Genomic DNA, 10,040 nt, shown 5'->3' on the forward strand with positions numbered 1-10,040 from the left:
TCCCGTCCTAAAGCTGTCAAGAATGCCACGTCCTAAAACTAAGCATGTACAGAATTATCTGATTGTTAATTACAAGCACCAAGCAGACAGCATTTACATGGCAAACACTGAGAAAATTCCAGGCAGCACTGGTTTGTGATCCAAATACAAATTGGTCATTCCATTGGTTTAGAGAAAGATTTTCTTGCATTTTATCATATAAAATCTTGTCTAAATTGTAGCACAAGGAAAATCATAATCATGATCCGAAATCTGTTTATATTATTTCGTAGTTCGGTAAAAAAACAACACCGTAAATCTGCGAAGATTGCTTCCTTCACACGTTAATTTAACAAGTTGTGGACCTGGAAAGATCACAACTCAAGTCTCATTCCACCAGTCAACAATCACTGGTGTCGGGCTTATTGGAAGATGGCGCAGAGTTGCTCTTGCTCAATTCAATTGGATACCAAATTGCTCATTGACCCGAGTGGAGGAGAGCAAGCGGCACAAATTTCTTCTGCAATTGAGGATGGTGGCGGTGGTTATCCAGCAAAGAACATGCTGAGCAGAAAATAGATCTTGCAAGGCTTGGTAGCAGAAGGGCCAACTCCCTTGGGCCGAAGGGTGTAACAAGGCTCGCCGAGTGGAACCACTTTTTCAAGTTAAAGAAAAGTTGACATCCCACCCAAGGCTCGACCAAACAAAAAGTTGACATCTCACCCCTAACAGAAAAAGGTCATCTACTCATTCTTCAACACGTTGGAAAATAATCAGATGTTTATCGGCAAAATTTTATAACCATTTTGAAAAAAAAGCAGAAGAAGAAACCATTACCACAGTTGGCCATATAAGACAATTCTGACACACTAAATATGCATAGAGTAATAAGAATATGTAAGGACCCCTTCAAGTTTACCTGGACCAAGTGCGTTGGAGGGAACTTGACTTGTGGTAGTTTCGTTGACAGTTTACCATTAACCAAGTTTCCCATTACCATTGCGCATTATTTTGGCCCTTCTGCGAAAATAAAGGAAAATAAAAAGAGAATAAATTAATAGTTTAAATGAGTAAAAGAGATCAATCACATGAGAGAAAAAAGAAATGCATGAATTATCTACGAAACAGAAGATTCAGAGCTCATACCTGACCAATTTTTGTTTCAAATTGTCAGCTTTCAGCTTTGATGTCCCTACAAAAACCAATATAATTGTTATTCCCATTTATATAGTTTACTAATTCTTTCTTACTTTTCAGGAGACCATATGGATTAAAATCAGTGTGAACCACTCACCAGACTTTAAAGTCAATGAAGTTGAAGCTGGTTTGCGATTACCCCTCTCAGCTTTTATCAAGGCAATAACATAAAAACTCCCAAATTCTAAATCAGGCTCCCTAAATAAGTCTGCAAGAAGGGAAGCACAAGAATGGGCGTTCTTTGATGGGTTCCTGTTAATTTTTATCCTCAGGGCTCCAGCATTAGCATAGTGAGCCATATTAGCAGCTTCTCTAAGCCCACTAAGAAAAGCGTCATGCATGGTTGCAGGATATCTCCGATTGGTAGCCTCACCTGCAAAGAAAAGTCGTCCATCTCCCACACTTTCTGCTAAAATATCATAATCATCTCCTGATGCCCCTACTGCAACAGTAGAGTAAGCGCCTAGGCTGAAGGGATCGCTTCCCCATCTGGTACAGATTGTTTGGATGGGCTCTGGAACAGCAATTCCTTGTGGTTCATAATTACCTGCTTTGATTTATGTCAGCACCTCATAAAATTACTATATAATCGGCAGCTATCTAATGGTTGATATATAAAAACTTGAACCACCAATGATATTCGGAATAATGATTGGGAGTCGTCATGATTACATATAGCAAAACTCCAGAACTGGGTTTAGTGATTGTCTGCCTATTTCCTAAACATTGAAAAATACCAAGAATGGAAAAAACATGAGTATGGAATTGGTATTTAAGTTTATTTGGAATGATATTCACAGCAAAATTATATATTCTAACTTGTAAATCATTATTTATCATGACAGTTTCTATTCCATAACTAACTGTTGGGTTAACTATCGAACTTGAGGAACTTTAAATATGTATGGGAACTATGATTTCTTAACATATCATATGACCAAATCCTTTAAACACGGAATCATGTTAGAACCATATGTATTTGTGTAATTTGTAGTCAAATATATGAGAAATGCCAAAAGGGCAAAGCCGCAAATCATATAACCAAAGTTCAAAGAATGAAAGGATTACCCTTGAGAATCTGAATAACCCGAGTCACAGCATCTGTAGGGGGCATGGTCTCAAACTTATGTGCAGCTTCACCTGCTACTAAAGCAATCAAAAGGGGACCGCCAGCAACAGTTGCATAGCTGTAAAACAAGAAGAACTCTCCTCAACGGCTTGGATCATCAGAAAGGTAGCCAAAGGTATCAAGATCTGTGCCCCAAAACACATGAAGAAAAAGCATTGCAACCTTATTCAACAGTCTGAACCCCACCCTCTTTATTCCATCAAGTTTTCTCGGGGGCAACTCTGGATTAAATTTGATGGACCCGCTTTTCAAAACCCCAAATGGGCCATATCACCCTCAAAAACCTAGTTGCCAGCAATAACCTGCACTCTGCCACTACCATACCTAACGGTATTCACAATTCTCTCATATAAGATCGGCACATTCTCTGCCAAAGCATGCACCAGCCTTCCATTACCTCCAGGCAAGAAGCAATGGTCTCCGCCCATGTCATATGGATCATCTTGGTCCCAAAATGCAAGTGACAGTTTAGATATTAAATCTGCATTTGCTTATTCCAAATTTGCAAGATGCCAATTAAACAAGTTCGTCTCCTCAGCATCCACTGCCTACCAGAACATTTCCAGTGCTGCACCAAGAGACGCATCAACTGAAAAACACCCCATTAACTGCCTAAGGCTACTTGCCTTATCTAACAGATGGTTAAAAGCTGCTTCCACCTTCATATCCATATCAGGGTCTACAGGCTTCCCATCAAAACTATAAGGCAGGCACTTGTCTCTCACTTTATGAAGCACATAACCCAATTGGCGTGCAACAATGCCGAGTGGGTTCCCTAATGTGCCAGTTAAAACACTTCCACCTAAATCTGCAGCTACACCTTCCCTAATTCCTCCCTCCATTTTCTTTGTATAAACCCACCCACCTGCACGGTTCCGGCCTTCCAAAGCTGTCACTTTAAACCCAAAACGCATCATTTGCCTGGCAGCAGCCAGACCAGCAAGCCCATGACCAATCACAATCACATGTGGTTTACTAGGCTCAGACGGAATCTTCTCTTTAATAGCCGGAGCAATCCCAAAGTTAATACATCCATGTGAAACTAGATACTTATAAGTAGATTCCAAAAGGGAATAGCAATGCTTAGGTATAGAATCAACAAACATCTTTCAACACATTTTCGCGCCATCTAGCAATTATATGGTTTCTAATGATAATGTAATTGACCTGCTCTATTCCCCCAATAACTCGAATTACTGGGAAATCAAGTTTCTCTTCAGTGAGGGAATCGGCAGGAAAACCAGCCGAGAGGGCGATCAGCGCCTCGGCTGTGGATTCCTTGTCGATCACAATAATCTTGTCGGAGATATCAGGCACGGGTTTCCTACATTGTGTCTAGTCGAATGAACTGAAATGGAACTTGAAGAAGAAGCAAGACCGTTACTATTACCGAAGCGCCGTTCAGAATCGAAGGCAGCTGAAATGACGTCGCGACGCGATGAGACCTGCCTCGTCTTCGTTTCTTTGGGACCGAGAAGGAAAGAAGATGGGCGGAGCAAGAGTTTTCGACTGTGTTTGGAATCGGCGGTGCGTTTGAATTAGGTTTACGGATTGGATATTCTGGGGGCTCAAAAAGGGCGAAGGGGATAGGAGGGAAGGAGGAAAAATCATCGGGAATTCGTTTGGCGGATCCATGGCAGTCCGTTCTGGCTGTGGTGGTGGTGGTGGTGGTGGGGGCGGTAAGTTAGAGGCGGTTGAAGAGGGTTGGACTGTTTATTTCCCGGGCAAATTTAGCACGGTAATTTACCATTAATGCAAAGTCTCTTTACCAATGTGGTAGAAAAATGCAGAGTAATTGCATGAAATCGTGGATTCAAACTCCGTTGAGAGCAGTTCCACCGGGGACTCTTTAGGCTTGCACCCAGCTAATTTATTGGCCTGGCACCCAGCCAATTCACTCCAGCCCAACAGATAGGCTGGCATCCAACCCAAGCTGGTCTCCAGGCCAGCCTAGAATAGACAGAGCCATGAACCGGCCCATTTGACGTCATCGTGGCATCGGAGGGCATTTGAAATTTTTTTGCCCTAAACGCTTGCGATACACGTACGCGTGGCCATGCATCCCGACAACAAAAAGTGGGGGTGGCCCACCAACGCAGGCCCACTGAGATGATCAGATGGAGTCCATGTGTTCGTTTCTAGGCCATTAGATTTCCAACGGTGAAAAAAAATTGAAATTTAAAATTAATGGGTACTGACATGGCACAATGAGGACCGTTTGATTTTCAGATCAATGATCCAGATTTTTCAGACAAAAAACTTAATAAATAAATAAATAAAAATATCAAAAATTAATAATATTTTTTTATAAAGTCAAAAATTAAAAATAAATTATTACTTTTTATTATTTTATAATAAAAATAATAAAATTTTAATAAAATTGACTAGGCTATTTTTTGTTAGGGATAGAGATATATTTGGCCTATTACTATTTATTAGGGTCTATTACTGTTCACTTAGTGGATTAAATAGGCTGGTTGTTAGCGCATTTTTTTAGGAATATACTTGCTCTGAAGCAGTTGAATATTAATTTAATATCTAATCTAACAAAATTTATCTTTGACAAAAAAAAAATTATTACTAATTTGTTTGGGAAATGTGCTTTTTAATAAAATTCTCAAGAATAAGAAATTATATTAGGGTAATTAATTATTTTTATAAAAAGTCTTAATCTCCCTAAAAACAAAAAGTCTTAATCATGTGTCCTTTCTTCCACCACATCAACCTTCCGTCGCCCTTCTCGTCCAATAGAAATGTTTTTGTTTATCGAGTGAAAGGACATTTACAAAAAAATTCATTTTCACCTGTAACACATAACGCCACTTAATGTTTCAATTTCACCCCTCATTTAAATGACTAACTTGCCTCTAATAATACAGGCATATGCTGAACATTTTTTATTTTTGTTTTATAAATGAAATGAGATAAAGAGAGTAAGAGAGAACGTGGAGTTAGCCCTGGCAAATGGGTCGTGTCGTGTCATGTCACATCCGTTATGACTCATTATGACATGTTAAGAAAAATATTTTTTTTCTTCTTAAATTTGCACATACCACACATTGCCACATAAATATTACTTCCAAACATTAAAACATATTTGTTGTTTAAGTACTACATCTACACTCGAAAAAAAGAGCTTAATAAACAAACATCCATACACTACTAGTCTATTACAAAATATTAAATGTGCAAGGATATGCAAAATGAAAAAAGTTTTTTCTTTCAAGGTTGTGAAGCCTTTCTCAAAAGTTTAAACCTTGTCAATGGAACTCAAAACTTACATGTTATTCCTTTTATAAAATCATCAAAATCGGAGTATGTGAGGATCAAGGAGTATGGAACTCATTATATTCATATAGGGTCAAGGAGTGTAACTGTAAAAAATTATCAAAATCGGAGTTAAAATTACCGTTAAATCATGATTTTTCGTTGATAACCGTCGAAAAGTTTTGTCCCGTTACTTGGATCTTTGAATATTTGTTTTCTGCAATTTTTTGCGTATGCGATCTCGAAGTATATACAAACATGTTTAACGATTAGATCGTTGAAACTAATTTCGTAGAATGCATATCCTATCAAAACAATAGATTCACTAACACTTAAGAGTTTATTCATACCTTCATTAAGTATAACATAAGATTTTGTGGTATCCACTAGTGTAAATATTTTAAATTGAAGATCGAGTTCATTCTTTGTATTCGTATAGGGTCAAGGAGTAAAGTTGTAAAAAAATCATCAAAATCAAAGTTAAACACCTTTAAATCATGATTTTTCATTGATAACCGTCAAAAAGTTTTGTCCTGTTACTTGATCTCTGAATGTTTATTTTTTGCGATTTTTAGCGTATGCGATCTTGAAGCATACACAAACAAATTTGACGGTTAGATCTTTGAAATTAGTTTCATATAATGTGTATCTCATCAAAACGATAGATTCACTAACACTTATAATTTATTTATACTTTCATTAAATATAAGATAAGATTTTGTGGTATCCACTAATTTCAATATTTTAAATTGAAGATCGAATTCATTCATTGTATTCATATATGGTCAAGGAGTGTAACTGTAAAAATCATCATAATCGGAGTTAAAATAACCGTTTAATCGTGATTTTTCGTTGATAATCGTCGAAAATTTTTGTCCCGTTACTTGATCTTTGAATGTTTGTTTTCTGCAATTTTTGGTGTATATGATCTCGAAACATGTACAAACAATTTTGACAGTTGGATCGTTGAAATTAGTTTCGTAGAATGCGTATCCCATCAAAATGATAGATTCACTAACACTTAAGAGTTTATTCATACTTTCATTAAGTATAAAATAAGATTTTGTGGTATCCACTAGTGTAAATATTTTAAATTGAAGATCGAGTTCATTCATTGTATTCATATTAGGTCAAGGAGTGTAGCTGTAAAAAAATCATTAAAATCGGAGTTAAAATAACCGTTAAATCGTGATTTTTCGTTGATAATCTTTAAAAAAATTTGTCCCGTTACTTGATCTCTGAATGTTTGTTTTTTGCAATTTTTGGCGTATGTGATCTCGAAGTATATACAAACATGTTTGACAGTTGGATCGTTGAAACTAGTTTCGTAGAATGCGTATCCCATCAAAACAATAGATTCACTAACACTAAATAGTTTATTCATACTTTCATTAAGTATAACATAAGATTTTGTGGTATCCACTAGTGTAATATATTTTAAATTGAAGATCGAGTTCATTCATTATATTAGTATAGGGTCAAGGAGTGTAGCTGTAAAAAATCATCAAAATCGGAGTTAAAATAACCATTAAATCATGATTTGTCATTAATAACCGTCGAAAAGTTTTCTCTTGTTACTTGATATCTGAATGTTTATTTTTTTGTGATTTTTAGCGTATGCGATCTTGAAGCATACACAAACAAGTTTGATGATTGGATCATTGAAATTAATTTTGTAGAATGCGTATCCCATCAAAACGATAGATTCACTAACACTTAGAGTTTATTTATACCTTCATCAAATATAATATAAGATTTTGTGGTATCCACTAGTGTCGATATTTTAAATTGAAGATCGAATTCATTCATTGTATTCATATAGGGTCAAGGAGTGTAGCTGTCAAAAATCATCAAAATCGAAGTTAAAATAATCGTTAAATTGTGATTTTTCGTTTATAACCATCGAAATTTTTTGTCTCGTTGCTTGATATCTGAATGTTTATTTTTTGCAATTTTTGGCGTATGCGATCTCAAAGTATATATAAATATGTTTAACGGTTGGATCGTTGAAACTAGTTTCGTACAATACGTATCTCATCAAAACAATAGATTAACTAACACTTAAGAGTTTATTCAAACTTTCATTAAGTATAACATAAGATTTTGTGGTATCCACTAATGTAAATATTTAAATTGAAGATCGAGTTCATTCATTGTATTCATATAGGGTCAATGAGTGTAGCTATAAAAAAATCATCAAAATCGGAGTTAAAATAACGGTTAAATCGTGATTTTTCATTGATAACCGTAAAAAAGTTTTGTCCCGTTACTTGATCTCTGAATGTTTTTTTTTTGCAATTTTTTGCTGATGCGATCTCAAAGCATATACAAACAAGTTTGACAGTTGGATCGTTGAAATTAGTTTTGTAGAATTCATATCCCATCAAGTTCAATGGTGTGTGTATATATTTATATATTAAATAGATTTAAATTTATTTATTTTGTACATATAACACTTAAGAAATTGAATGATATGTATATTTAAGCTGATCCAATGGTCACCAATTTTTAATATTTAATTTGATATATATATATATATAATTATTATAGTTTTTAGGGGTATAAATTTTTTTAAATTAATATATATAATTATTATAGTAATTTTTTAAGGAAAACTAATGAAAAGGGCTTGAAAACTTTGAGTTTTAATGATAAGGACAAAATAAAGAGTAAAGTGAATAGTACCAGGATTGACTTTTTAGTGTAAAAATGTGGTTTTTCGTTAAAGTGAACAGTACCGGGAGCTTTTCGTTAAAGTTCCCAATTTTTTAAGGTAATAAAATTAATATTTTGTTTATCGTGTATCGTGTTACCCATGTATATACCCGAACCAACCTCGTTATCTAACAAGTGCTTATCGGGTTACCCGATAACCACCCGATTCGTTATCGTGTTGACCCGAACACCTGTTAATTTCGTGTCATGTCGTATCATGTTTGGTTATCGGGTCGTGTCAGGAATTGTCAGGGCTACGTGAAGTGATGAGAAAGGGTAAACAAGTTTATTTTACTTTATGTTTTTTAATATTAAAGATATATTATTATCATATGTGGATGAAACTTAAAAAATAATAGTAAAATTTGATTTGTCTGAAATTATATTTTGTTTATGTTTTTTTTTATTTATGTTCAGTTTTAATTAGAAGATTAAATTGGTAATTTTATGAAGTTGGTTGACAATTAGAGTTTTATTGATAGGGTTAATCTCAGTTTACTATCTTGAAATTTCTTGGTTTTCAACATTTCATACATTAAGTTTTTTTTTTATCTCAGTCGGGTACCTAAAGTCATAATTATAAGACACTTTCTGACACACCCCGACCCGGAAAGTCCACTAAGACTCCGAATCGAGTTGTGCTGGGCGATACCTGGAAGGTGATAAAGCCATAAAGTGTGATGATATAGAAAATGTGAATAAATTTAATTCTAAAAGTGCCAAAGTACACGAGTGCGCGGTAAGCGGGCATGGACCCATTTCACACGCGATGTCAGAGTATAAGTAAACCAGGTGAAGTAAATTAATGAAAAGTGAAATGTTAGCTGGATCCACCTATGGTGGCCTGTACGGCTGAACCTATAGCTCATCAAGTATGCTTGCACACGAGTCGGAACCACCTAATGTGGTAAGTACAACAGGACTAGGTGTAATAAGTACGCTTAAGTGCTACGATCACGTAAAAACTGTGCGAATAATCGCAGATTACCTACGAGTCGAAACCACCTATAGTGATATGTACGATAGGACTGTGCACCAAACTTGGATCCAAGGTGAGCGTGCGGTGCGGGAGGTAAACATCACATGAAAGACTGTGCCCTGGCCACGAGCAGAAGCACTAACACTAGGGTGCAGGTTTATGAGCTCTAAATGCATCAAGGGTAATCATAACCATACAACTCACATCCACAATCTATAAACTCACTTGGAACTTGCATGAGCGTTCGCAACGTCAACAATAACATAAGTAACTACTAAATGCATATTCTAAATATAAAACATTTGGCATGGCATTTAAGAGCATACAACCATTTAAATAAGTTTTATGGGAAAAATACCAAGCATATATATACTGAAAACCAAAAGCCCACTCGCCTGGAGTCTACGCTACAATTCCCTGACACAACTTCGAGACGTCACGAACAATCAGCGCCTAGAACAATTACCAAACCATATCTTAAAATTCTTGTCAATAGAACACTTAACTTACAAATCCTATTCGGGAAGATCCGTACGTCGGATTCCCGATCCGTAAGTTTCTAAAATCCTCAAATATTATGTACTACAACGTATCAAAGTTTAGTGACGATCCAACTGTCAAATCGTCAATTGCTATAATAATCGGGTGGCGATTCTTAATGAAACTAGGTACAAATGACGAAAATTTGTTAATCGGAAGGTCAGGGGATATCTCGGCCTAAGCGCCGCCGCAGGTGGTGGTCGGCCCCCCGATTTGCCAGAAAATTCAACTATT

General features: G+C 35.9%; 1 pseudogene; it reads right to left on the minus strand.

Annotated features, from left to right (window-relative positions):
- Nucleotides 1-241: 241 nt before the first annotated feature.
- On the minus strand, nt 242-4,296 carry LOC103426364 (protein FLOWERING LOCUS D-like; annotated as a pseudogene).
- Nucleotides 4,297-10,040: the final 5,744 nt, after the last annotated feature.

Source organism: Malus domestica, chromosome 07, assembly GCF_042453785.1.
Source record: "Malus domestica chromosome 07, GDT2T_hap1".
NCBI lineage: Eukaryota > Viridiplantae > Streptophyta > Magnoliopsida > Rosales > Rosaceae > Malus > Malus domestica.